A 26,697-nucleotide genomic window follows, 5' to 3' on the forward strand; every position below is an offset into this window, starting at 1 on the left:
AGGAAAATATCATGTCAAACTTATTCCCAGACAAGTCATGAAAACAAAATCTCCTATTGGCAATCCACTCCCGTATTTAAATCTTGCGGAAACAATATTCGGAAAGAAAATCCAGTACGGTTCTCTGTAGTTTAAATGAATGTTCTCGATCACTTCCATGCCAGTTCATTGGCATATGATCAATGATTCTCTGTATGCTTTCTCTTGCCAATGCGATACCAAGGGTACAGATAGGAGTCCATTATAAATAGAAGATTTATGTTCATTTAATCAAAGATGCATAGAACGAGTAGTTCTTCTCACACATAGCAGAGAGCAGAGGCGCAGAATAATGCTAATAATTTATATGGTGGAGCAGGTAGTATTATATCTTGAAACAAAACTTCTCTTGTCAACATGATATCATGTTTCGAGATGGTCCACATCAAGGAACGTAATCACCAGTTCCTGCATAAATAAACCAGAATTTTAATCCAGTACCAATAATCTTGCAAACTTCTTCCTCATCTTTCATGACACATACTACCTCTCTGTTGGATTTAAATGCAGAGGTAAGAATGGATATCAGTTATTGGTTCTATGGAGTCATGTGTCAATTTAAACTTTGGAGAGGCTGTTTCTATTTTCATATGCAAATGTCATGAAAAATAAGTAAGCATTTAAAAGATTATTACAATTGGATTAAAATTCTGCTGTATTTATGCAGGAGCATGATATCATGTCAGATTGGTGATCTCTTGGCTATTTTTATTTTATTGCTGTGAAGGATATCTGGTATGCATGGATATTTTTGCATACTGAATACATAGAGAATAGAAAATTGTTTCTAATATTTATGGATTAAGTATAACATTTGATGATAAGGTGTTAGGTGATGGTATCTTTTTTGAATCTGTATAGCCTAAAGATGATCACCTTCTGATGGTCCTATTTCGGATCTGATGAAGAAGGGTTACCTTTGAAAGCTAATCAAAAAATGTACCAAGTTAGTCCAATAAAAAAGGTATCATCTTATTTTTTTTTTGTTTTATTTTATTTTATTTCTATTGATTACCTTTAAAAGTGGACTAACATGGCTACCACATCTACTAAAAATTAGAACTAGAGGAGGGATTCCATTTCGTATGTTTTGATGGTATGCCCTCCAGTGGTGAACATATATATATATATATACACACACACACATATATATATTTACACACTTTTTTCATTTACACACACACACACACACATATTTACATACTTTTTTTTTTCATTTTTTAGAAAAGGTAACGATAGGCACCTATATACTTTATAAAATAAGCTCATACAATAACCCAAAGTAGCATACCAGATTTCTTACACAAATATACAGCTGCTTTGAAAAAGGCGGCAATGTGTGTGTGTGTGTGTGTGTGCGTATGTGTACATGTAGTTTACACATGGCCACTACACCCCAGCTTCACCCAAATTGCATCCCCAGGAATGTTTATGCACAGATCACATCACGATAGAGATAATCTTGCACTATGCTTACATTTTAAAGGGTGTAGTTATCAATGTGGACTACATTTACCACAAACTCATGCTATTTTAATACAGGTCCAACTTTATGCAATGAGACCTGGTAACTAATAACTGGGGTTAACAGGAAAATAACACATCTTAATGGCAGCCCACGTTCACAACTTCCCCATCGCCCTAATTCTATACAGTTGTGTGACCAAGTTAATGCTTAGCGAGCAAAGTTGTGCATGCAAATTATAGAATTAGTTCAGTTGCAATTAACTTAATATAATAGTGAGCTGATGATTGGCCCTTGTGTTAAATTGCGCCAACACACTCAACTGACCTTAGTCAGAGTTGTATACAATGTGCGCACAAAGTGGTCCTTTTACCAAGCGGTGGTTAAAGGACCCCTGCAGTGACATCAGTGCATGGGTCTACCACACACCAAGGCCTCCTTTTACCGCTGCTGGTAAAAGGACTTTTTTTAAAAAATGGAAATGGCAGTGCTACATGGCCATTTCCGGGGAGGAGCCCTTACTACCTCCTATTTAGGGGGGCAGTAAGGGCTCCCGCACTAACCCAATGATAAAAAAATGTAAAATATTTTTTGGCACCGGAAATGCCACGCGGTGGGAGTCGGCACTACTGCCGGGTTCCCACGGTAGCCCGGTGGTAGGTGCAAATCACTATACGTCAAGCCAGGAGTAACCCTATCAAAGCTTGGTAAAAGGGCCCTATGTCCACTGCATGCAACTGCAAGCGAGTGTGGACTGGGGCGGGGCATGGGCAGGTCAGGGGTATGCCCAGGACTTGCGCACACATTATACATGCAGTTATACGCCTAACGCTAAGTTAGGCACGAGGACTTGCAGCAGCAGCCTTTGAGCTGGCGTAACTGCTCGTGCCTGCAGGAGAAAACGACATTGCAGTTACAACTTGTACTTCTTCCCTGACAAACTCAAAACTTGGCCACATCGGTGGAGGTTTTTCTTATTTGAAAAGTTGTTGTCAGCTAAGTAACGCTACATCATTACAATGTGATCACTTTCAATAGTTTGTTGGTAATTTGTAGTACCCTTTAAACAAACAATATAAGCATTGTGAAGAGTCATTTACACAAATAATATAAGTTTAAAAATTTTTTTTTAAGATTTTCAAAAATAAATATAAGGAACTGTGCATCGATGATGAATTGCACATCGCTGACCTACGGCAACTCCAACAAGCAGTGCTGATGCACTATATTCTGACAATCCCAGTATAGAATAATTGATGCATGCCTACTCTGACAATCTAGTATAATTATAAGGATATTGTGCTTGGGACTGATTGATATTTCATGCCTAAAGTTAGGCACCTAAAAGTAGACTTACACTAACACTAGTGTCCTATAATGGTAGCTCTGCGCAGAACCAGGGCCGCCGAGAGTCCGTCCCACCCGCCCTCCGTCGCTCCCTGGCATTGAACTTAAGTGCCTCACCTTCGAAAACGCAGCAAGCAGTGGCAGACGACTCCTTCCTTCCGTGTCCCGCCCTCGCCTGACGTAACTTCTACGAGGGCGGGACACGGAAGAAAGGAGTGGTCTGCCGCTGCTTGTTGCTGCGAGCCTGCGCTTTCGAAGGTGAGGTGCTTAAGGTCAGTGCAGAGGGCCCGGGGGTGGAGAGAGGGCCCGGTGGCGGGTGGAGGGGGAGCCCGGCGACCTCGGGTGGGGCAGCCCCGGGGGCGGCCTTGTCCCAGGCCTGGCCAAGTCTCTCGGCAGCCCTGCGCAGAACTGCTGTTATAGAATTGATGCTTAATGCCCAAATGTTTGGTTCCTAACTTTAGGTGTTTGTGTCCTGGATTGGCCACAGTTGGATACTGAGCTAGATGGACCATTGGTCTGACCCAGTATGGCTGTCCCTAAACAACCAGTTTCTACATGTAAAACCTGTTTTACACATGGGAAAAGAAGCTTTATAAAATTACCCCCATACAGCTAGATTTACTAAAGTGTACTACCACTTTAGCACACTCTAGTACTATTTTAACATGCGTTATTGCACCACTTTTAAAACAGTGGGACCAATTTATTAATATTTATTTATTTATGATTAAGATTTATTTGCCGCTTTTTTGAGAGAATTCACTTGAGGCGGTGTACAGTAAGATTAAATCAAACATAAGCAATGTGTGTGAAACTAAGAAGTTAGTTGCTTCTTCCATGAAAGACCTGGTTGAAGAGTCAAGTTTCCATCTGCTTCCTGAAGTACAGATAGTCTTGTGTCAAGCGAAGCCTTTCAGGCAGTGCATTCCAGAGTATGGGGGCTACTCCGGAGAAGGCTCGCTTGCAGGTATCACATCATCTTTGACAGGGTGTGTTTAGAGATACCCCTTGGCAGCAGGGCCACTGAGAGACTAGGCCGGGCCCAGGGCAAGGCTGCCCTGCATCCACCCCCCCCCCATGCCACCCCCCCATTGCTCCCCCCGCCGCTGCAGTCCACGGTCTCAACTGCCTGCCTCCATGGCTCCGGGCCCCCTGCATTCAAAGCGGCAGTCGCAGATCACCTCTCTTCTGGCCTTCCCTCCCTGTGTCCTACCCTCGTCTGATGTAACTTCCGGTTTCCGCGAGGGCGAGACACAGGGAGGAAAGCCCGAAGAGAGGCGATCTGTGACTACCGCTTCAAATGCAGGGGGCCCGGAGCCGAGGAGGCAGGCAGGTGAGACCGGGAACTGCAGCACTGGCAGCCTCACCCCGGTGCCGGGCCCCCTTGGAGGCCCGTGCCCGTGGAATTTTGTCCCCCCTGCCCCCCCCCCCCTCTCGGCAGCCCTGCTTGGCAGGATCTTAGTGTCCTTGGAAATGTGCAGAGGGTCATCAAGTACTCGAAGCCATTTCCTTTAAGGACCTTGAAGATCAGACATAGACACATTAATGGTGTTAACAAGCAGAAACTCAGTAATTTATACTAACAACTCTTGCTGATGAATTACTATTTTATCAGGCTCAATTTCGAAAGAGAAGCACGTTCATCTTTCGACATAAATCGGAAGATGGACGTCCTTCTCCCAGGGACATCCAAATCAGTATAATCGAAGCTCGATTTAGGACGATTTCAACTGCACTCCGTCGCAAGGCTGGCCAAAGTTCAAGGGGACATGTCAGAGGCGTAGCGAAGGCAGGACTTGGGTGTGCCTAACACATTTTGTCGTCTTTGACCCATAATTGAAAAAAAACAAGGACGTCCCTGATGAGCACTTGGACGTTTTCACCCAGACCTGTTTTTCTTATGACTAAGGCACAAAAAGGTGCCCAAAATGACCAGATGACCACCGGAGGGAAGCGAGGATGACCTCCTCTTACTCCCCCAGTGGTCACCAACCCCCTTCCACCCTCAAAAAACATCTTTAAAAATATTTTGTGCCAGCCTCAGATGTCATACTCAGCTCCATCACAGCAGTATGCAGGTCCCTGGAGCAGTTTTAGTGGGTGCAGTGCACTTCAGACAGGTGGACCCAGCCCCATCCCCCCCCTACCTGTTACGTTTGTGGAGGAAACAGTGAGCCCTCCAAAACCCACCAGAAACCCACTGTACCCACATCTAAGTGCCCCCTTCACCCATAAGGGCTGTGGTAGTGGTGTACAGTTGTGGGTAGTGGGTTTGGGGGGGGGGGGGTTGGGGGGCTCAGCACACAAGGTAAGGGAGCTATGTACCTGGGAGCAATTATGAAGTCCACTGCAGTGCCCCCTAGGGTGCCCGGTTGGTGTCCTGGCATATCAGGGGGACCATTGCACTACAAATGCTGACTCCTTCCACGACCAAATGGCTTGCATTTGGTCATTTTTGACATGGATGTCTTTGGTTTCAAAAATCGCCGAAAATCAGAAAAGTCCATGTCTAGGTATGTCCAAATTTAGGGACGGTGAAATTTAAGGATTTGGACGTCCCTGTCGGTATTTTCGAAAGAAAGATGGACGTCCATCTTATTTCAAAATTACGGGTTTTTCAGGTCCTGGATTTGGATGTTTTGCAAGGACGTCCAAATCGCAACTTGGACGCCCCTTTCGAAAATGCCCTTCTATGCCTCCCAGGATTACCTAACAGCATCAACAGATCCAACTACTCAAAAAGTGCTGAGAAACAAAAATGCACAGCCACAATCAGTCTTCATTCTTAAGCTTGGTCAGGCAGATATTCCCAGATATTCCAGTGAGAAGAATGAATGAGTGAGCATTTATCAGCACACATGGGAAAAAAAGCAACAAAATTTGCAAAATGAGACAAAAAAACTGTTTAAAGAGTCAGCAAACAAGAAAAATACAACTGACTAAAGGACAAGTAAAGCAAGAAATCCAGCATAATGGAAGAGAGCTGAACTTACTATAAATGTTAACATGAGAGATTGAAAATTACAGGACAGTGAATTTATGGACAAGATGGTTCACAGCCAGCACAAGAAAAAATAAAACGTCAAAACACACAAAAGGATAATGTGTAGCACAGAACAGGAAGCGGGTAATTTTCTACAGGTCACCTAAACTTAGACACAGGATGATTTTTATTTTCATTTATTTATTCATTTGTAGCATTTGTATCCCACATTTCCCCACCTATTTGCAGGCTCAATGCGGCTTACATTATGCCGTGATGGCGATCGCCATTTCCGGGTACGGAATTTCAAATGGTAATACATTTAGGTGCATACATACATGGTACAGAGGAATGCATTATGGCATTGCATTGAGGTTTCTAAGTGATAAAATGAGTTGTAGCATAAGTTAGGTCATCGACTATAAAGATGTCATCTTCAATTTAGGAAATAGATTGGTAGTGCGTATTGTGTAGCTTTCTTTAATGGCAGTGAGGTTAAACAGTCCAGTGACAAGAGTTCGGTTATGTCTAGTTCATGTAGAGTCTATTTATTTTGTATATAGGATGGATCATTATGGTAAGCCTTCTTGAACAGGTTCGTTTTCAGTAGTCTATGGAAGATTGTTAGGTCATGTATTGATTTTATGGCCTTCGGTAATGCGTTCCATAGTTGCGTGCATATGTAGGAGAAGCTGGCTGCGTATGTGGATTTATAGTTCAGTCCTTTGCAACTGGGGTAGTGGAGATTGAGGAATGATGCACTCTAAGCACGAGTTTGATATTTGCTGCATTTGTATCCCACATTTTCCTACCTCTTTGCAGGCTCAATGTGGCTTACATTATGCAGCAATGACAATTGTCATAAACGGTATGAGAAGAACAAAGTATTACGCACATAATTGCCATTCTAGAATACTAGCTTAAGTTCACAGTAGCTTGCCTAACATTGGGGCCCTTTTATGAAGCAGCGATAAGCACAGCGCGGGCTTACTGCTTGCTAAAAGGGAAGTACCACCAGGGTAGTTCCCTCCCCCAGTGCGTGCCATTTCCAGTGCTGCAAAAATATTTCAATTTTTGAAGCGCCGGTGTGTACCTGGCGGTATTCGGGCAGTGCCCCACACTGCCCGTTTACCACCAGATTAGATTGAGAGCCCTTACCGTCACCTCAACGGGTGGCGGTAAGTGCTCTCCCCTCCCCCTTCCCAAAATGGCCACGTGGCAAGTGTTTCACTCGCTGCATGGCCATTTCTTGAAAAAAACAAAGACCTGCCTTTTACCCGCTGCGGTAAAAGGGGGCCTCGGTGCATGTCAAAAACACACACTGACGCCAGCACAGGCCGCCTTTTGCCGCAGCTTCATAGAAGGATCCCATTATGTTCAAGCACTTACACTAGCTCAAAAGCTGGCACAAATGCTCACGCCTATGACTGTATTCGATAAATGCGCATGTGCGGGGTACGCCCCTGACCTGCCCATACCCGTCCCAGGTCCATGCTCCTCTTGCAAGCTCACAGGCTGATGCTCAGCGCTGCCATGGTAAGCCAACAGTGCAGAACCCATACTGCCAGAACAGCACTGAAACCTAGCTCGCCAATGCTCAAAGGAAATGATATGCACACAATAAAAGTGAAAGCAAGAGGGGGATGTGCTTGGCACAGAAGAGTTTTGCAGTAAGCTCAGCTCCTGTGCGCATGCACCTGGCAAACCCAAATATGAAGCACACATTGGCGACTGTTTTTTGCACCTTTAAATATAAGCGTTTCAATTTATTTAACTGGGAACACTTATATTTAAACACAGGAAACAGGCGTCAATGTGAGTTTGCTCTGACTCACGCACATTCGTCTCTCACTAACAGCACTTAGGGCTTGCGCAGGTTTCCTTCTGCTACCAAATTATATAAAACCCGTCAGTTTTTAAAGAAAGAATCTTGAGGAATCCTCTCTTCAAACACCCTTATGCCTGCTCTGAAATGGTATTATTTTTTTCAGTGGTAAGGCAGCTTTGTTTTGTGTGCTGTTCTCTGAGCTTTGGGAGGAAATAGGAAATGACCTCATTAATATCTGCCTGACTACAGTAGCATGCTATTTGTGCTAATCTTTGGCACGCTCATTGTCTCCTGCGCTAGAGCCTCTGAACATTCTGCGCTCACAATGCAGGCGCTAGTCTGGCACTAAGCGCCTCTAGCACCCGTGTTTGGGTCTGAGCATTGGGGCATCAGTTTGTAGAATTGTGACTAAGGGCAGTTACATGCATAACTGCAAATCAGTGCCAATTAGCTCCAATTAACATCAATTATAAACAATTATTGGTTGTTAATGCCAATTAGCAGCTAATTTACCAATGAAGTTACACACACAACTGCCACTATTCTATAACTTGTATGCAAAGTTTGTGCACTAAATGTCAAATTGTGCACCCAGGTTTATAGAATTTTGGGGGGGGGGGTTTTTGGATGTGATGTGCTAATGTCAAACAGCCTGTATACAGAAAACTATGATAAGATAGTGTCACTCATTCTCTGATAATTTGTACACAATGTAACATCACTGTACCAGAAAAACAGGATCACAACCCTGATAGAACTGTAGAGAATGAAGCCGTAATCACCTGAGACATTCCCATTCCAGCTGATAAAAAGCTGAACACAAGAAAATTGGCCAAGGTAGTAAAGGAGAGAAAACACAAGAATGCATTGCTAACAGAAGCGTCAATACCAAGCAACTGTTCTGTACAATGTATGGAAAAAGAGAAGCTTATCCGATATCAAGAAATGCAATTAGAGACTACAAAAAATATGGCAGAGGGGTACAGAAATTGTTCCAACTGTATTGGGCACCATAGGCTTGATTAGAAAGCGCATATTAATATGTTGCCTGTATACACCCTAGAAACTTCAGAAAGATGCTCTGTAGCGCACATTACAAATATTAAGAGCCCCTGCTGCAGTAAATTTGAGAGACTGAGATCAATACCAACATACCCTGTCTTAGTTTGCACACAAAACTAACCTATTTAGATACCCTACCCCATGGCCCTGAGCAAGTCACTTAACCTTTCTGTAGTTAACCTTTTTTTTTTTTTTTTTTTTGCTTTCCCTGAAGGAAACAGAGAGGGAAGAGAAGGAGAGGTGAGAAATAGGGAGTATAATTTTCTGGGAGGATTGTGAGGTGTGAAGATTCTATGGTGTTTCTACAAGCATTAGTGTAATCACAGAGGGAAGCTGCTGATAATACTCTGGTGATGATCAGCCACACTGCCGCAGCGGAACCCCACTGGGAAATGGGCATGAAATAATACAACTCAAATAATACAAATTACTTTGGAATCTGTTTGTTTACAAACAAACCTAAACACAGAGCAAACTCAAGGGGACTAACCCACAATCACAGGGACAGGCAAGCACACGCATGTAGCCATGGGGATACGGAGAAGCATGCATACACAATCATAGGGAGTGTTCTACATTCTAGGGGCCAGATTCTGTAAATGGCATTTATAATATAGATGCATCAAAAAAAAAAGCGCTTAGCTAGCTTAGCTTAGTTAGGTGTGGTTTATAGAACAGCACATAGAGCCAGGGAGCATGCCTACATTTAGTTGCGGCCATTTGCACCACTGAAAACCTGAAAACAATGCTTATTAGTTTGAGGGACGCCCCTGACACACCCACACTCCTCCCATGGCCACTTCCCCCTTTTCAGCTATGCATGCCTTTTTAGAATATGCGCACGCATAAATTCCCATTATTGTCAATTAGTGATTAAAATTGGTTATTATCGGCCAATAATCATCACTGATTGGCTCGTTACCCAATTAAGGTGCGAGTGGAAATTGGGTGTACACCAAATTTAACACACGCAACTCGCCACACTTTATATAGAATCTGGGGGAAGGTAACTTCTCCATGTAGAGGAGCGACCTAGCAGTTAGAGCAACAAGCTGAGAACATCTCCCACTGATGCACCTGGTGAATTTGGGCAAGCCACGTCACCACCCATTGCCTCAGGTCTAAACTTAGGCCCAAATGTACTTAAGTGCATTACTGCATTAACATACTAAGGTTGTTAATATGCTTTTTTAGTCAACAGGTCACTCCATAAAATGGTAAATATCACATGTTAATGCAATTAGTACATGATAATGCAGAAGCACATTTTGATAAATCTAACCTTTAGACTGTTGGCCCTCTGGGGCAGGGAAATGTGGAAAAGCAAGTAATTAAACATCCAAACCCAACATACACCCACAAGCATTCCCAAGGAAGTCACAAGAAAAGAGCACACATAATTTTTTATGTATTCATATATAATAATATCAATTACAAGTACACACTTGCACAAGAAATTCAGAAAGAAACAAATACAATAAGTAACATAGAAGGTAACAAAAATTCTACCCAGGGTTACCACTGCGGGATTCTGTGAATCCAAAGGTCTTCCAACCATTAACTTTGCATTCAGCACTTCGGGGATTGTTCCTGCCCCAAAAAGGTTACCAGGCCAGCAGGGCTTCTAAGGTAGGCCTATGGGTGGTGAGAGAGTAGCAATAGCGGCTTTCAGTGTGGGGGGGGGGGGGGGCAGAGGGGCTTTCTATCAGTGGGGCCGGGCCATGCATCCCTCTTTCAGTTTCGGCTTCCATTTTGGCTGAAACTATGCAGCAAATTTCTGCCACAGATTCAGTGTGGGCCAAAAATGAAATCCCCAGTTTCGGTTGCCCTCTACCTTACTTTGGGGGCATTCAGGTACATTTGCTCATGCATGCTATCAGAGGAACACAAATACGTTACTATGTACTGTATAACACAGGCATACTTGCACATTCATAGTCACAGTCATAGGAGCACACAAAGGTTATAGTATATGAGCTTGTGGCTAGTAGTGAGCACTATGCAGCTCATTGATGGATGAGTGGTTAGTGGGTACTGCTCAGTTACTAGCCTTGGCTTATTACAGGATGGTTAATTGCATGGTTGTTCAAGGTCAAGGGTAAAGGGTCATGGATTTATATTCCACCTTTCTGTGGGTACAACCAAAGCAGTTTACATATATTATATGTAGGTACTTTCTCTGTCCCTAATGGGCCCACAATCTATGGGTTTTTTTTTAAGAGCAATGGAGTGACTTGTTAGCTTAATTGAAAAAAGATAGTCCATGAACTACAGCACACTGTAGCCTTCTCTCATTCTGTGAATGTATTTCAGACACTCAGTTGTTTGCAAGGTATCATAATTCTCTCTGGACTGGTTCTTTTCAGTGGATCATAAGAAGAAAAACTGAGAGATGAGGTTGTGCAAGAGGTTCTGAAATCACACAGGCTGGCTGGCTGAGTGTGTCAATTATTGGGTGGGTGGGTAGGTATGTGGATGGATAAGTGATTGGGTGAGTATGTAGTGGACCTTTGGAGGCTGAGTAACTGGGTGTGTGTGGGAGGAGGGGCAGGTATATCAGTGAGTTGCTGAGATTGTAAGTGATTGGATGAGCATGTGATTAGACTGGTGAAGCATAATTGTGTGGCTGTGTGGATCTAATCTAATCTAATCAGATTCTTATATACCATTAAATTCCCCCAGTGTCCAAAGCAGTTTACAATACAGTTGCAAGCACATTATAGCAATTAAATTCATAGGATAGAATGAAGGAGGATGAGTGACTAGATGGGTATGTAGATGGACTGTTGAAGGGTGAATGGTTGAGTTAGGGGGTGAATTTCTGTATAAGCCAGCAGTTGGATCACTGGACAATTGACTTCTTTCGATGTGTTAAGATAAGAGTTTGTCCTTCTCTCTGCAGTTTTGTTTATATGTGAAACATTCCTTTTATTGAGGAAAATGAAACCCCTTCACTGGGTGGAAAGACAACAGCAAGCTATTGATGCTTCCATATTTATAATTATTACTATCATGTATGCTGTGGGAAATTAATAGTTACTAGGGTAAAAGGAAAATGGCATAAGCTACTCACCTCCATGCAGACAGATACTATTGTAACTGAGACTTGTGGTTTTCCTCCAATGTCATGCAGAAATCAGACACTACAGAACATGAAAGACTAACCCAAGACTTGAATCATTGGAAGAAGTTCCAGAAAATCACCCCTCTCTCTCTCTCTCTCTCTCTCTCTCTCTCTCTCTCTCTCTCCCAGTACTACTACTACTACTACTACTATTTAGCATTTCTATAGCGCTACAAGGCATACACAGTGCTGCACAAACATAGAAGAAAGACAGTCCCTGCTCAAAGAGCTTACAATCTAATAGACAAAAAATAAATAAAGTAAGCAAATCAAATCAATTAATGTGAACGGGAAGGAAGAGAGGAGGGTAGGTGGAGGCGAGTGGTTACAAGTGGTTACGAGTACATGCCCCATTCCTTCCATCCTCCAATTTGTGCTCTCACACAACCATGAAAGCAAGCTGTCCCTCTCCTCCCATACCTTCCCTGTCTCTCTGAGTCAAACAGCATGACATCACACAGCCATATTTTATGCTTCCCATTAGGGAAGCACCGGGAGTAATTTATCATGCTGTGAAATTAATGATTGGTACCAAACATCGGGCCCTGGAAAATCCATTGCAAGATGGAGATGGTCCATTATATCTTCATTTCTGCTAATTTATCACACTGCCTCCTGCACAAGAACTATTGATGCTCCTTTAACACCTGCTTAAGCCATTGAGTAATCTAAGCTCCGTCCTTGTGCTTCCCTCTTCCTCCCGCTCCCTCCCTGTCTCCCATGTCTTATTCTCATTTTCCCTTCCCTTGCTTCTCACCTTGATCATACCCTCACTCTCCTACACTTGCATTTCCCCTCTGTGCTATGATGCTAGCTTTTGGGTACTGCATGGATGTGGGTTGAGGTGTGTGTGTTGGGGGGGGGGGGGGAGGTATGTTTACAATCCTAAACAGAGGCATGCACCCAATCACTGCAGAGAGCCACAGTTGCAACCTGAAACAAAGGCATTTGGAGGAGGCAATCTGTATGGAGTGACAGTTACAACTTAAAACACAGATGTTGGTGGAGAGGTAAACATGCACTACAATTAGATGAATTAAGCAGTGGCCTAGAGCCAATTTTGGGCGTCCTCAACTGCTTTCCATCGCGGGGACGACCAAAGTTCACGGGGGCGTGTCGGCAGTGAACCGAAGGCAGGACGGGGGCGTGGTTAAGAGATGGGCGTCCTCAGCCGATAATGGAAAAAACAAGGGCGTCCCTGACGAGCATTTGGTCGACTTTACTTGGTCCCTTTTTTTTCAGGACCAAGTCTCAAAAAGGTGCCCAAACTGACCAGATGACCACCAGAGGGAATTGAGGATGACCTCCCCTTATTCCCCTAGTGGTCACCAACCCCCTCTCACCCCTCAAAAAAAAATTTAAAAACATTTTTTGCCAGCCTCTATGCCAGCCTCAAATGTCATACCCAGCTCCATCACAGCAGTATGCCGGTCCCTGGAGCAGTTTTTAGTGGGTGCAGTGCACTTCAGGCAGGCAGACCCAGGCCCATCCCCCACTGCCTGTTACACTTGTGGTAGTAAATGTGAGCCCTCCAAAACCCTCCCGAAACCCACTGTACCCACACGTAGGTGCCCCCCCTTCATCCCTAAGGGCTATGGTAGTGGTGTACAGTTGTGGGGAGTGTGTTTTGCGGGGCTCAGCACCCATGGTAAGGGAGCTATTCGCCTGGGAGCAATTTGTGAAGTCCACTGCAGTGCCCCCTAGGGTGCCCAGTTGGTGTCCTGGCATGTGAGGGGGACCAGTGCACTACGAATACTGACTCCTCCCACAACCAAATGACTTGGATTTGGTTGTTTTTGAGATGGGCGTCCTTGGTTTCCATTATCGGCAAAAACCGAGGTCGCCCATCTCTCAGGTCGACCATCTCAACATTTAGGTCGACCATCTCTTAGGTCGACCTAAATGTTGAGATTTGGGCGTCCCCGACCGTATTATCGAAACGAAAGATGGACGCCCATCTTGTTTCGATAATACGGGATGCCCCGCCCCTTCGCAGGGACGTCCTTGGAGATGGGCACCCTTAGAGATGGTCATCCCCGTTCAATTAGGCTCCTATGTGGCTTGTAAAAGGGCCCCTGAATCTCTTAAATTTACTGCTAAGTCTCACTGTAGTATGTGCATTGTGCCAAAGACAGTTTCTTTCTGGAGTTCATAGGATGGGTACCACATGTGTGTGCTGGTCTCTATTCTGTAGCATTCTTTGGGTAATGCTGGATGCTTATATGTGTGTTGACGACTGTGCTGTTTGGTATTCTTTAGGTGCATACCCAGAGCTCTGACTCCCAGCTACGTGTAAGAGTCAATATCTGTGATATACCACCTCTCTGTGGTACAACCAAAGCAATTTACATATTACATGCAGGTGCTTTCTCTCTTCCTAGTTTGCTCACAATCTAACCCCCCTGTTTACAAAGCCATGCTAGCAGCTGCCAGTGTGGTAATGCTGACACAGCCCATTCAAAGTGAATGGGCTGTGTTGGCATAAGCGCACGGCAGCCACAAGCACGGCTTAGTAAACAGGGGGGTAAGTTTTTATATCTGTGCCAATGCAGGGTTAAGTGTCTTGCCCAGGAGTTACACAGAGCCACAGTGGGAATCAAACCCAGTTCCCCTAGTTCTTAGCCCACCGCGCTAACCATTAGGCTACTCTTCCACGTGATTAAAATCAAGCCACACTCTCAGCAGTTAGACAGAATTTTCCATTTGTGTTTCTGCCTAAATCTGTGTAAATCTTCAGTTCTAATCGTTAAATGCAGATGAAACATCTGCATCTCCTGTGTCCCTGGTCCCTCGGCCATAGCATCTGGTCATTGGCTGCTGAAGCAGTGTGTGCATTGTGCAGGCTCCCTCCCCTTATTTCCTGACCTGCTGTTCTCTTTTGCAGCCTATCTGCTGAGCTGTCGCTTCCCTCATCGCCCTACTTATGGAGATGTGTCTGTCACCAGCCTACACCCTGGGGGAGAAGCCTTCTTCTATTGCAGTACAGGGTACAAGCTGCAGGGACCCAACATTGTCACCTGCCTCAATGCCACACGGCCTTTCTGGAGCGACAAGGAGCCTAAGTGTGTGGGTAAGAGGGAACCTGACATTCTCAAGGATATATATTATTCATTTTTAGCTCACACCTTTTCATCAGTAGCTCAAGGTGAGTTACATTCCAGTACAGCCGAGAAGGCCTATAATCTAAGGCCGTGGTCTTCACTAATTTTTACATCAGGGCTACTTTAGATCCAAAAGGACTGAAGGAGAGCCAACAAATATTTTCACTCACAGAGCTACAATACCAACTAGTGTATGCCAATGACATTTATCACCATCAATCTGTGAGTCTCTCTCAAATAACCCCCTCATCTAGGCTTTTGCCACATCTTTCTCTCTCTCCTTTCCCCCTCCTTTTTCTTTTTCTTCCAACTCTCCTTCTCCCTCCGTTCCTCCCCCCCCCCCCCCCCCCGCCAAGTCTAGCATTTCTCTCTTCCTCCCCGGCACTTCCCCAGAGCCACCCCCCAATTCTGACCTGACTTTCTGACTCCCCACCCACCCCTAAAAGAAGTGATCCCAATCACTCTTCCCTATGGTGTTACCATTTGTCAAATGTCAGTGCAGGAGACAAGAGCAATTGGGCATCACTCCTGCCTTTAGAGGTGGGAGAGGGGTTGGAGGGCTAGAGAAGTATCCAGGGGGGTGGGGGTCAGGGGGATGTCCAGGAAGAATCAGAAAAATGTTTACTTTACTGTCCTTTGATTGTATTTCCTTTCTATAAAATGTTTTTCTTGTTCTTTAGTCTGTAAACTGCTTTACTCTGCAAAGTCAGTTTAAGCAGTATAGTAAATATGAAATAAAGATAAAGAATGTCCAGGGGGATTGGAGGAGTGCCCAAGGACAGTTCACAGGGATGGACCTAGAGGTCAACCAATGATCCAAATGAAAATATGCTGTGAAGGACGCATCAAACTATCCTAAAAAAGACACGTCACATAGGGGGGTCTTTTACTAAGCGGTGGTAAGCCCAACACGGGCTTACTGCTCGCTAATCGAAACTACCGTTGGGCTACTGCAGCAACCTGACGGTAGGTTCCACCCCCAATGTGTGCCATTATGTGGTGCTACATAAATATTTTTTTATTTTTGTAGCGCTGGTGTTTACCCGGTGGTAATCAGGCAGTGCCGACCGCTGCCCAGTTACCTCCGGGTTAGCATGGCAGCCCTTACCACCACCTCAATGGGTGGCAGTAAGTGCTTCCCCCCCCCCCCCCCCCCCCCCCCCGACAAGGCTGCATGGCAAGTGGTTCACTTACCGCACGGCCATTTCTTAGAAAAGAAATTACAGCCTTTTACCCGCTGTGGTAAAAGGGGCCTCAGTAGGTCTCAAAAACATGTGCTGACGCCAACACAGGCCCCCTTTTACTGCAGCTTAGTAAAAGGGGCCCAAAATCAAGCAGTAGGACATATCAACGTTTTCATTTTCCAAGAAAATTTCTCAAAAGCAAACACTGAAACACCTGTGCAGCTTATAGAGAAACTTATATAAATAGAAGGGGACAAGCCTCAGAACCCCGTCTTCAGCACAACTGTTAATACGAGACTTGAAAGGATAAGCTACCTCACTGGCTGGAAAAAACCCTTATTGCATTCGTTGTTTAAATTTTCAATATTTTGGTTTTAACATTATATTAAAAACATTTTCTAGAAATAAATCCCAAACTTATCTGAGGCGTGATCAGAAACACACGGCACCCCCAGTGGGGTGCTTTTGAGAAATTTTCTTGGAAAATGAAAACGTTGATATGCTGTACTGCTTGATTTTGTGACATGTCTTTTTGAGATGGACCTAGAGGTCCCCAGGAACCATCATTGGCTTGCAGGCCTTGCAATGAATAATACTGATTTACAAATGTGTGTTAATGCAAATTATATATAGAAAGGATAATTATATAATAGAATGTGTAGGTTAAGAAGGCAGGAGAGTGCTTATTTTTAGCATTTTTATGTTTTTTATTTCTAGAATTCAAAATATGTTAATCAAGTATAGATTTGTACAGAAAGAAAAACAATGATTATATTTACACAGGAAAAATCTTAAATCATTGTATTCTACAATCCTCAAAAGAAAAAAGAAAGAAATTTTTTTATCTAAAATTAGGTAAAGTTGGTGCTACCAGCATCAAGCTGCAACACTAACTAGATGGACTTGAGACTCTTCTACTTGCAATGAATTCTGTTAATTGCAAAGGTTAAAAAAAACATGTTTCACAGACTGAATTTTAGTTACACATTTGCAAGGTAATTTCAAAAAGAATAGGACTTCCAGTTGTATTACGCCCCCGCCCCCACCCCCGCCCCCGCCCCCACCCCCACCCCGATGTAAGTAATAAGAACTGGCTTCTATGCTTTTGCGTTTCTCTGGAAACATCAGGACAAAGATGAACCAACAATTATGAAAGGTAGTATTACAGTATCTAAAGAAAAGCTTCAATAACCAATCATAGACTACCAACTAAAGCCAAAGTCACAGCCATAGTGTACTGGATAAGTACATAAGTATTACCACACTGGGACAGGCCAAAGGTCCATCAAGCCCAGCATCCTGTTTCCAACAGTGGCCAATCCAGGTCACAAATACCTGGCAAGATCCCAAAAAAGTTCAATACATTTTATGCTGCTTATCCCAGAAATAAGCTGTGGATTTTCCCCAAGTCATTTTAATAATGGTCTATGGACTTTTCCTTTAGGAAGTTGTCCAAACCTATTTTATTGATTTTATTGATCAGTAGAATTAGATCTAGAAATAGGAAATACTAACACTTCACTATCAGTGGAATAGAAGCTTCTGGAATTTTCAGTAGCTCCATCATACACTTCTTAAACATTTCACACAGTGACACTACTGAAGACTTAGGAAAATCAATCTCAGATTGCAGCTTCTAGTAGTATTTTACAAAGATTCAGCCTTCTTCCGCAAATTAACCAAGTTGTTAACCAACGCTGTAGTCAAATCAGGGGTAGCTTGAGATTTCTCTTTAACAGCTGTTAAGTCCAATTTTATGTCAGCAATATCTCCCTAGATTTGCTCCAAATTATTTTCATGTTCAAGTATTGTTGTTTCCATGGTCTTAGGAACAATGGCTCTGCCAAGACCTAATATTGCATCCCAGATCAATCTAAAGTAAAAATGAAGAGACGCTCAGAGCAATCTGAACACTCACAGGTTGCACTGTTGAAGTCAGGGAGGATAAGGCCACAACACCAGCAACAGAAGAATCAACTAACTTGATATAAATCTCCTGTTGAAGCTTCCACAGTATTCCACAGGTTAAGCTAACATCCAAATTCATTTGTCTTCTTTCCATATTTAAGCTGCTCTCTAGTGCAGCAGAGGCACCGTCCACAGTAGCCAATGTAAGCATCTCATTGGTGCTTCATTGCTGTGGCAGCATGGGAGCAAGGCATTACTCTAGTCTAGTTGAGTAGTCATTTCCATGCAACGATACTGGACTACTCTTTCCCAATGTCAAAGCAGGTGAGAGACTGCCATTGATTAGATCTTGAGGCACCCAATCAATGAAGGAATCCATAGTCCAGTGAGGTAATAAAGCAGCAAGAGATCGGTGGGGGGGGGGGGGGGGTCCTCCCATGCTTAAATTTACATTTAATGTTACAGCGGCTCCGCAGCATGGAAAGCAGAAAGAGCCATTTTGTCTCCGCCTTCCTTTAGCATATGTTTTATAAAGACTCATAAGTGCCTATGAGTCTTGATAAAATACTAACACAAATTCTGCCGGAATAGGGTCTAGATTCAATATGCAGATGTTATGCCTGCAAAATAGATGTGATTGTGCTTATTTTATAAAATATACACATAACTCCAACCACACTCTACCCAGACTCTGCTCCCGAGCAAGTCAATGATACTAGTATGTGCAGGCTGCTTGCACCTTGCGTAATTTTAGGCGTGACCTAAATTTATAGAAGCCCAGTTAAATGTGTAAATCATCATTTTAAGTGCAAAAATGGTTTATAAAATTACCCTGTTAATTAATAAATAGGTTCCATTGAGAATAAAGAGGCATGTACTAAATAGCATGCATTAAATTGCATTAAAGCATGTTAACACACGAGTAAATCTAGCCTTAAGTTTGTATCTGAGGAAATGGAAGGTGAAGTGATTAGCCCAAGGTCAGAAGGCATGCTGGCAGGATTTGAAACCTGACTTACACACACATTAATTTGTATGTGAATCTATTTATACACACATGTACATACAGACCTCTTGCTTTTGACTCTCTGTCTCTGTTGCAGCCGCCTGTGGAGGAGTGATCAGAAATGCTACCATAGGCCGCATAGTATCTCCTGGTTTTCCAGGAAACTACAGCCACAACCTGACTTGCCACTGGTTACTGGAGGCCCCAGAGGATCAGCGGCTGCACCTGCACTTTGAGAAGGTTTCATTAGCTGAGGATGATGACAGGTGAAAGATCAGTTTATCTGCAGCTTCATGGGGTGCGAGCAAGAGGGGCAGCTTCTAAGAAACCTTGCAGAGTGAGAAACACTCTTTCATTATAAGCAGGGGCAGGACAGCATACAATTGTGAAACACCAGAACAAAACACAAAAAAACATTTATGTTAATTCTTCCTCTTTTGGTTCCAGATTCCAGAGAAAATTATGAAAATGAAGGCCTTCAATGTAATGTTAAATAGGAAAATACAAATTTCAGAAATAACTGGATGCCCTTTACTACTTACTCCACAGAGCTATACATATTGGCCACAAATCCAGAGCTGAACTCTAAATTAGAGTTCAGCTCTGGATTTTGTCAGAATTGCAGTTGATTTGTTCCATTTTCTTTATGAAGTACTGGGATATCTTTACAATAAATCACATTAAAAAGAGACCTCTCACAGAGAGAGATGACAGCACCTTACAGAATAACTGATGTTTTGAGGCCTGAGCTTTCCGGCCGCAGGAAGTATAGCGGATGATGTGGGTATGGCAACATACTGATAGTTGTTTTCCTGGGTCTTACCAGACTAGTCCAGAACAAATGGGTTATGCCCTCTACTAGCAGATGGAGACAGAGAACAATGATCTGTGAACCTCTGCCCTATATAGGACACCGTACAGCACCAAACAGCTCATGTAGCCAATATTCCCTACAAAATTCACCCCAGAGAAGGAGGGAAAATACATCCTCTAACACACCCCTTGAGGAACACACCAGAACTTCCCCAGCACATATAGAAAAAGAAGAACAGCAAGAATAATTAAATCACTATTCATCACTTCACTTCAGGCCAGGCCTCTGGATTGGTCTGGTAGGACCAGGGCTTTTTTTGAGGGGGTAATTGGGGGTACTGAGTGCTGGCACCTTTTCCATTGTCTGCTAAAATTGACCCATGATCCCTGAGTTTTAATGAAAGAGCTCAGGTTCTACACACCAATTCTGCCTTGTCATAGATTCTGTGACTGGTTGCAAGGGGCCTGGCTATTGTGGAGTGGGTTTCTCACTGATCACCCCATTCCTGAAGGGTGGCCTGCCATTTGAGTACCGGCACCTTTTCGCTAGAAAAAATGCACTGGGTAGGACGCAAGGAAACAAGGTAAGAAAATTTCTCATTTCTAGTCATCTACCAGAGAAGTCCAGAATGTGATCGGCCAAAAAAAAACCCTGAATCTTATCAATTTTTATTCACAATTTTTATTTAACTTATTTTTCAGTCTTTTTTTTTTAAATAGCGCACTTATCTTTCCATAACACTTTTAACCTTTTTAGCACACTTGGGAAATTGTGTGCACTATGAAGGTTAAAAGCATTATGGAAAGTAAGTGCGCAAAGATTAAGGGTTTTTTTCTGGCCGATCACAGAATGTGGTCTAAATGATTATTGCTTTAATCAGCATAGCATAGGAGTGTGGTAGTCGTGTTAGTCCACTCTTAAGATTATCAATAGAAATCAAACAAAATAAAACATGGAAAAGAAAATAAGATGATACCTTTTTTATTGGACATAACTTAATACATTTTTTGATTAGCTTCCGAAGGTTGCCCTTCTTCGTCAGATCGGAAATAAGCAAATGTGCTAGCTGACAGGCCAGATGCTTAAGACAAGATTCAATTTACATAGACATCACATGAACAATACAGCCAGTAGGGCCCCCACCCCGGTGGGACAGCACTTCACAGAACCAGGACACTGTACCAGTGATTTCACAGTAAGAATACTGAAAGGTAACTTTAAAACCATACAAGAACATAAGACCTTTGAAGTCAGAATGATTGAATATTTTAACACCCAGCAGAAAGGACTTAACAAGGATCTGGGGTTCCTAGCCCATTATAAACCATAAAGCTGTATGTCTCTGTTGATCACCCCACCCCTCACCTATCCACACCCATCCTGTTAGAATATCAATGATATGCTTTGATGTCCCCATGCATACCTCCGACCCACCCCCATCCTCCCACCCTGTCAGACTGTCATAGTAATGCTTGAATGTTTTCACTTATATACACTGTCAGCTAGCACATTTGCTTATTTCCAATCTGACGAAGAAGGGCAACCTTCGAAAGCTAATCAAGAAATGTATTAAGTTATGTCCAATAAAAAAAGGTATCATCTTATTTTCTTTTCCATGTTTTATTTTGTTTGATTTCTATTAATCAGCATAGCACAAACCAGTCTGTAGGGTGCTGTATTACCATGGACTTTCTGAGGCCTTTTCCCCTTAGTTTTTTTTTAACTTAGTTTTTTGTACTTGGTATTTTTTTTGTTACATTTGTACCCTGCACTTTCCCACTCATGGCAGGCTCAATGCGGCTTACATGGGGCAATGGAGGGTTAAGTGACTTGCCCAGAGTCACAAGGAGCTGCCTGTGCCTGAAGTGGGAATTGAACTCAGTTCCACAGGACCAAAGTCCACCAACCTAACCACTAGGCCACTCCTCCACTCATCTATATAAAGCATCCAATTTGATTGTGAGTTTTGTCTAAGATGTAGGTGGATTGGGTTTCAAGTTTTGTTTAACAGATAGATCTCTTACATCTTGTTCTATAAAGAACAAAGCAAAGAATTCATCCAGTTTCTCAGCTATGGTCTTATCCTCCCTGAGTGCCCAGTGACGTACCAAGGGGGGGGGCGGTGGGGGCAGTCCGCCCTGGGTGCATGCCGCTGGGGGGTGCCGCGGTGCACGCCTGTTCCGAGTTGGCTAACTTTGCTCGTTCACTGCAGCTCCCTCTGCCCTGGAACAGGTTACTTCCTGTTCCGGGGCAGAGGGAGCTGCAGTGAACGAGTGAAGTTAGCGAACTCGGAGCAGGTGCGCGCCGCGGCACCCCCCCCCCCCCGCCGCAGCGGCGTGCACCCGGGGGGGTGTCATTTCATTGGAGGGGGGGAGGTGTCATTTAGCAGGGGGGGCGCTGCACCTTGGGGTGGGCATCGGCGATCCGCCCCGGGTGCCATCCAGGCCAGGAACGCCACTGTGAGTGCCCCTTTTGCTCCTTCATGATCTAACAGTCCCACGGATTTCCTAGCAGGCTTTCTGTTTCTACTATACCTGAAAAAGTTGTAACTGTGAGTTTTTTGTCTCTATGGCAAGTTTCTCTTCATATTCTTTTTTTAAGCTTTCTTTATCAATGCTTTGCAACTAACTTGACAATGCTTATGTCGTTTCTTATTTTCTTCATTTGGGTCCTTTTTCCATTTCTAATCCCGACCCCTGCCCCTGGGGAGGGGACTACACTTTAGCCTTAGAGAAGTTCTCCTTGCTTGGAGAAAACTCCTTGGCTGTGTTTAACCTTATACCTATGCCCTTTATCAGACAGGCTGCAAGATGCAAGGCTGAACTTTCAGACATTTATTCTCTGGACAAAATAATTTGGATTAAAGAACACAGGAAGAGATACACCAATTGCCAATCATAAATTTATCATAGAAGCTTATTTATTACAAATAGGAAAATAGACATCTAATTGCTGCTTTGCCAATTACAATTCATAAATAGTACATACAAATAGTCTTTTTCCTTTCTATGATCCTGTGGAGGAATTTACCAGCCTGGAGTAAAAAAAAAAGCATTACGCAGAGCTAGCAAGATTCCTGGTTACGTAGTGATAAACTATTCCTTTTATATCATTTTTCTAACTATGTGTATGTGACAATTCTCAGTCTGCTGTCTCATTTGATGGCCCACTTATCTACAAACAACATTTGATTTACTTGTTCCAGCAAAACCAGTCTCACAACCTCCAACCATAAATCTTTGCACAGAATAGTCCTAGAGCTTAACCTCCTTCTTCACCCCTCCCTGTTGTTATGCATGCAAGTAGAATATTAAGATAAGATTATACTGAAATACTGTCTGACCTTACCTTGCTGTTTTACAGAGATTGGCAAGCTCTGCTTCACAGAAAAAAGGCAGGCATCTTAAAAGTTACACAGTGGTCCACCATCTTATTGACCACAGATTTATACACATTCTTTGAAGGACATCCTTTTGGTTCTAATAGCCTCTTTCACTTCACCTTTTAACCATGCTGGCTGTCGTTTTCTCTTCTTTGCACCTTTGTAAATATGTGGAATGCATCTGGTCTGGGCTTCCAAGATGGCATTTTTAAACAGTGTCCATGCCTGATGTAATGTCTAAACTTTTAGCTTCTTTTAAACAATTTTCCTTGTTTTATCATAGTGACCCTTTCGAAAATTAAATTCTGCTACAGTAGACTTCCCTTGTGGCTTCATTCCAGATAGTAGCTCAATCTTGATCATGTTATGATTACTGTTTCCCAGTGGACCACTGTTACCTCTCATACTATGCCCTGCACTCCACCAAGGACTAGATCTAAAATGGCTCCCCCTTTTGTTGGTTCCTGGACCAGTTGTTCCATGAAACAGTCATTTATTACATCTAGGAATTTTATCTCCTTGGCACTCCCTGATGTAACATTTATCCAGTCAATATTGGGGTAATTGAAATCACCCATTATTATAATGTTGCCCAATTTGCCATCTTTCCTAATTTCTGTAAACATTTCTTCATCTGTCTGTTCATTCTGGCCTGGTGGGCGGTTGTACAGCTCTACAAGAATACTTCTTCCCTTCACAAATGGAATTTCTATCCATAATGATTCCACGCTCCTGTTTCATATAGAATGTTTAGTTTGTTTGACTCAATTCCCTTTTTAACATATAGCGCAACCCCCTCTCTAATTTGGTCCCCTCTATAATTGCAATATAATTTGTACCCTGTTAACACAGTGTTCCATTGATTGGTCTCCTTCTACCAAGTCTTTGAAATATTATATCTACCTCATCTATTCTAACTCTCCCATCTTATTTTTTAGGCTTCTAGCATTTGTATTCAGGCACTTCAAATTGTGTTTTTTTCCTTGCATCTATAAGCTGCTTTGAAGTTGACGGGGATAATTTGCATCCTTTACTCTCTTCTCCCATTAGACACTCCTGGCTTTCTTTGACTCTTATTGAAACCTCTCTATTGGGATTCCCTAAAGATCTTGTTTCAATAGTATCCTTCAAGGAAACTCCACACTGAACCATGAGCTCCTGGGCAACTGTCAGCTCCCCTCCCCTCCCCCCAATGTTAATTTAAAAGCTGCTCTTTTTCCTTTTTAAAAGTTAGCACCAGCAGCCAGGTTCCAGCCTGGAAAAGATGGAGTCCATCCTTTTGGTACAGGCTCTCCCTTTCCCAGAATGTTGCCCAGTTCCTAACCCATTTTAGCTCCAATCACAAAATGGCTGCCAGGACCTCCAGTGTAGTCTCCCAGCAGCAATTTTGTCACTGGAGCTGGCATGAGCAGGAGCAACTGGGATCGCTCCTGCCCCGAGACCAACACAGAACCCAGTTTGGGAACCACTGGGCTAGATAAAGGATCCAGAGACACCCCCCTCCCCTCATCCAATCTCAACTGGTGATGCCCCATTGTACATGAAAGATCTACTAACTCAATCAGGAAATACTTCCTCAAGAAATCCTCTAGTTCTACTGTTTCCTTGGGGGATACATTTTAAATTAATATTTGGGTCTACTTTCCAATATTTAGCTGCTCAAATGTGGAACTCTCTTCCAGTTAAGCCAAGAGATATACCATATTTTTCGGAATATAAGACGCACCGGACCATAAGACGCACCTAGGTTTTAGAGGAGGGAAATAGGAAAAAAAAATTTTTCCTTTTTCCCTCCTCTAAAACCTAGGTGCTCCGGTGCGTCTTGTCCGAATCCCTCCCTCCGAGTTCGGGATCGCCCTCCCCCCGGCCCTGTCACCACTTCTCCCTACTCACGTCACGCGATCTTCCCTGGTGGTCTAGTGACGTCGGGGCAGGAAAGAGCCCCCTCTTTCCTGCCCAGCGTGCTGCTCTCCGTCCTCCTGTATGCTGCCTGACGGTCTCGGCGAGATTCAAAATGGCCGCCGAGAATTGAAGTCTCGGCGGCCATTTTGAATCTCACCGAGACCGTTAGGCTGCATACAGGAGGACGGAGAGCAGCGCGCTGGGCAGGAAAGAGGGGGCTCTTTTCTGCCCCAACGTCACTAGACCACCAGGGAAGATCGCGTGACGTGAGTAGGGAGAAGTGGTGACAGGGCCGGGGGGAGGGCGATCCCGAACTCGGAGGGAGGGCGGGCGATCCTGAACTCGGAGGGAGGGAGGGAGGGAGGGAGGGAAATCTCTACCTTAGGACTATAAGACACACCCCCCATTTTCCTCCCAAATTTTTGGGGAAAAGAGTGTGTCTTATAGTCCGAAAAATACGGTATCTGATTATATTATTTTTAGGAAAGAACTAAAAGAATATTTTTGAAAGAAATATTTATGTTAATAACAACTAAAAGGGTTTTTAATTAGTTGTTATTGAATTGCTATTATTTTGTTTGCATGATTGTTAATTCTTCAGGATATTTTAAAATTTCTCTTGGTATATACTATCTGCACTGAACTAAAAGGTTGTTGCAGAATATAAGTACATATCAGTATCAGTAACCAGTTCTCCAGCCATTTCCAGCAGTTGCATCCAATCACTCATAGAACAACTGCATGCTATGCCAGTCTATCATCTGCTGGACACAGAGAATACTGAGCTGACTGGAGCTGCATGGTGCTCTATATAGAATGGGAGTTCACAGATTGTTGTTCTTAATCTCCAGTTGCTGATAGAGGGAAATTACCCATTTGTTGTGGTCTGATCTAGTAGACAACTAGGAAATAAAAACATTAACCAATGCCTCCACTACAAGAAGCGAATTGTCCTTGAAAGCTTCTGCCTCTATAAAGCAGTTAGTCTAAAAGGTGCCACCTGCCTCTGTGTATTTTTGCTGCTATAAATTAACAGAGCTGCCTCTGGAGGTTTTAGCAAAAAAAAAGAAATTGCATTGTTAAGCTGTAAGAGGTGGTTTACAGTAAAGCTTTTAATAATGTATCACTTTGGTAGTAGTTGTGTTCTGCAGGAGAAAAGAGATGGGAAGAGAAACTGCTGCCCCACTTCCCCAACCAAGAGAAACTTGCATTTCTGTAGGGTTAATGATGGAAGCCCTTTGCATGGGGGCAATATCTTGCACTGGGCAAGTGTTTCCAGTTCAAATATTATATGTCTAAGGCAGGGATTGGTCTTCTATACCAGCGTTTCCCAAGTCATTCCTGGATTACCTCCTTGCCAGTCAGGTTTTCAGGATAGCCACGAACTTGATTTGCATGTACTGCCTCCATTATATGCAAATCTCTTTCACACATATTCATTGTGGATATCCTGAAAACATGAATGGCAAGAGGGTACTCCAGACCGACTTGCTTGCTTTATTTATTAGATTGTAAGCTCTTTGAGCAGGGACCATAGGAGCCGACTCTGTGG

This window comes from Microcaecilia unicolor, chromosome 13, assembly GCF_901765095.1.
Source record: "Microcaecilia unicolor chromosome 13, aMicUni1.1, whole genome shotgun sequence".
In the NCBI taxonomy this organism is placed as follows: domain Eukaryota; kingdom Metazoa; phylum Chordata; class Amphibia; order Gymnophiona; family Siphonopidae; genus Microcaecilia; species Microcaecilia unicolor.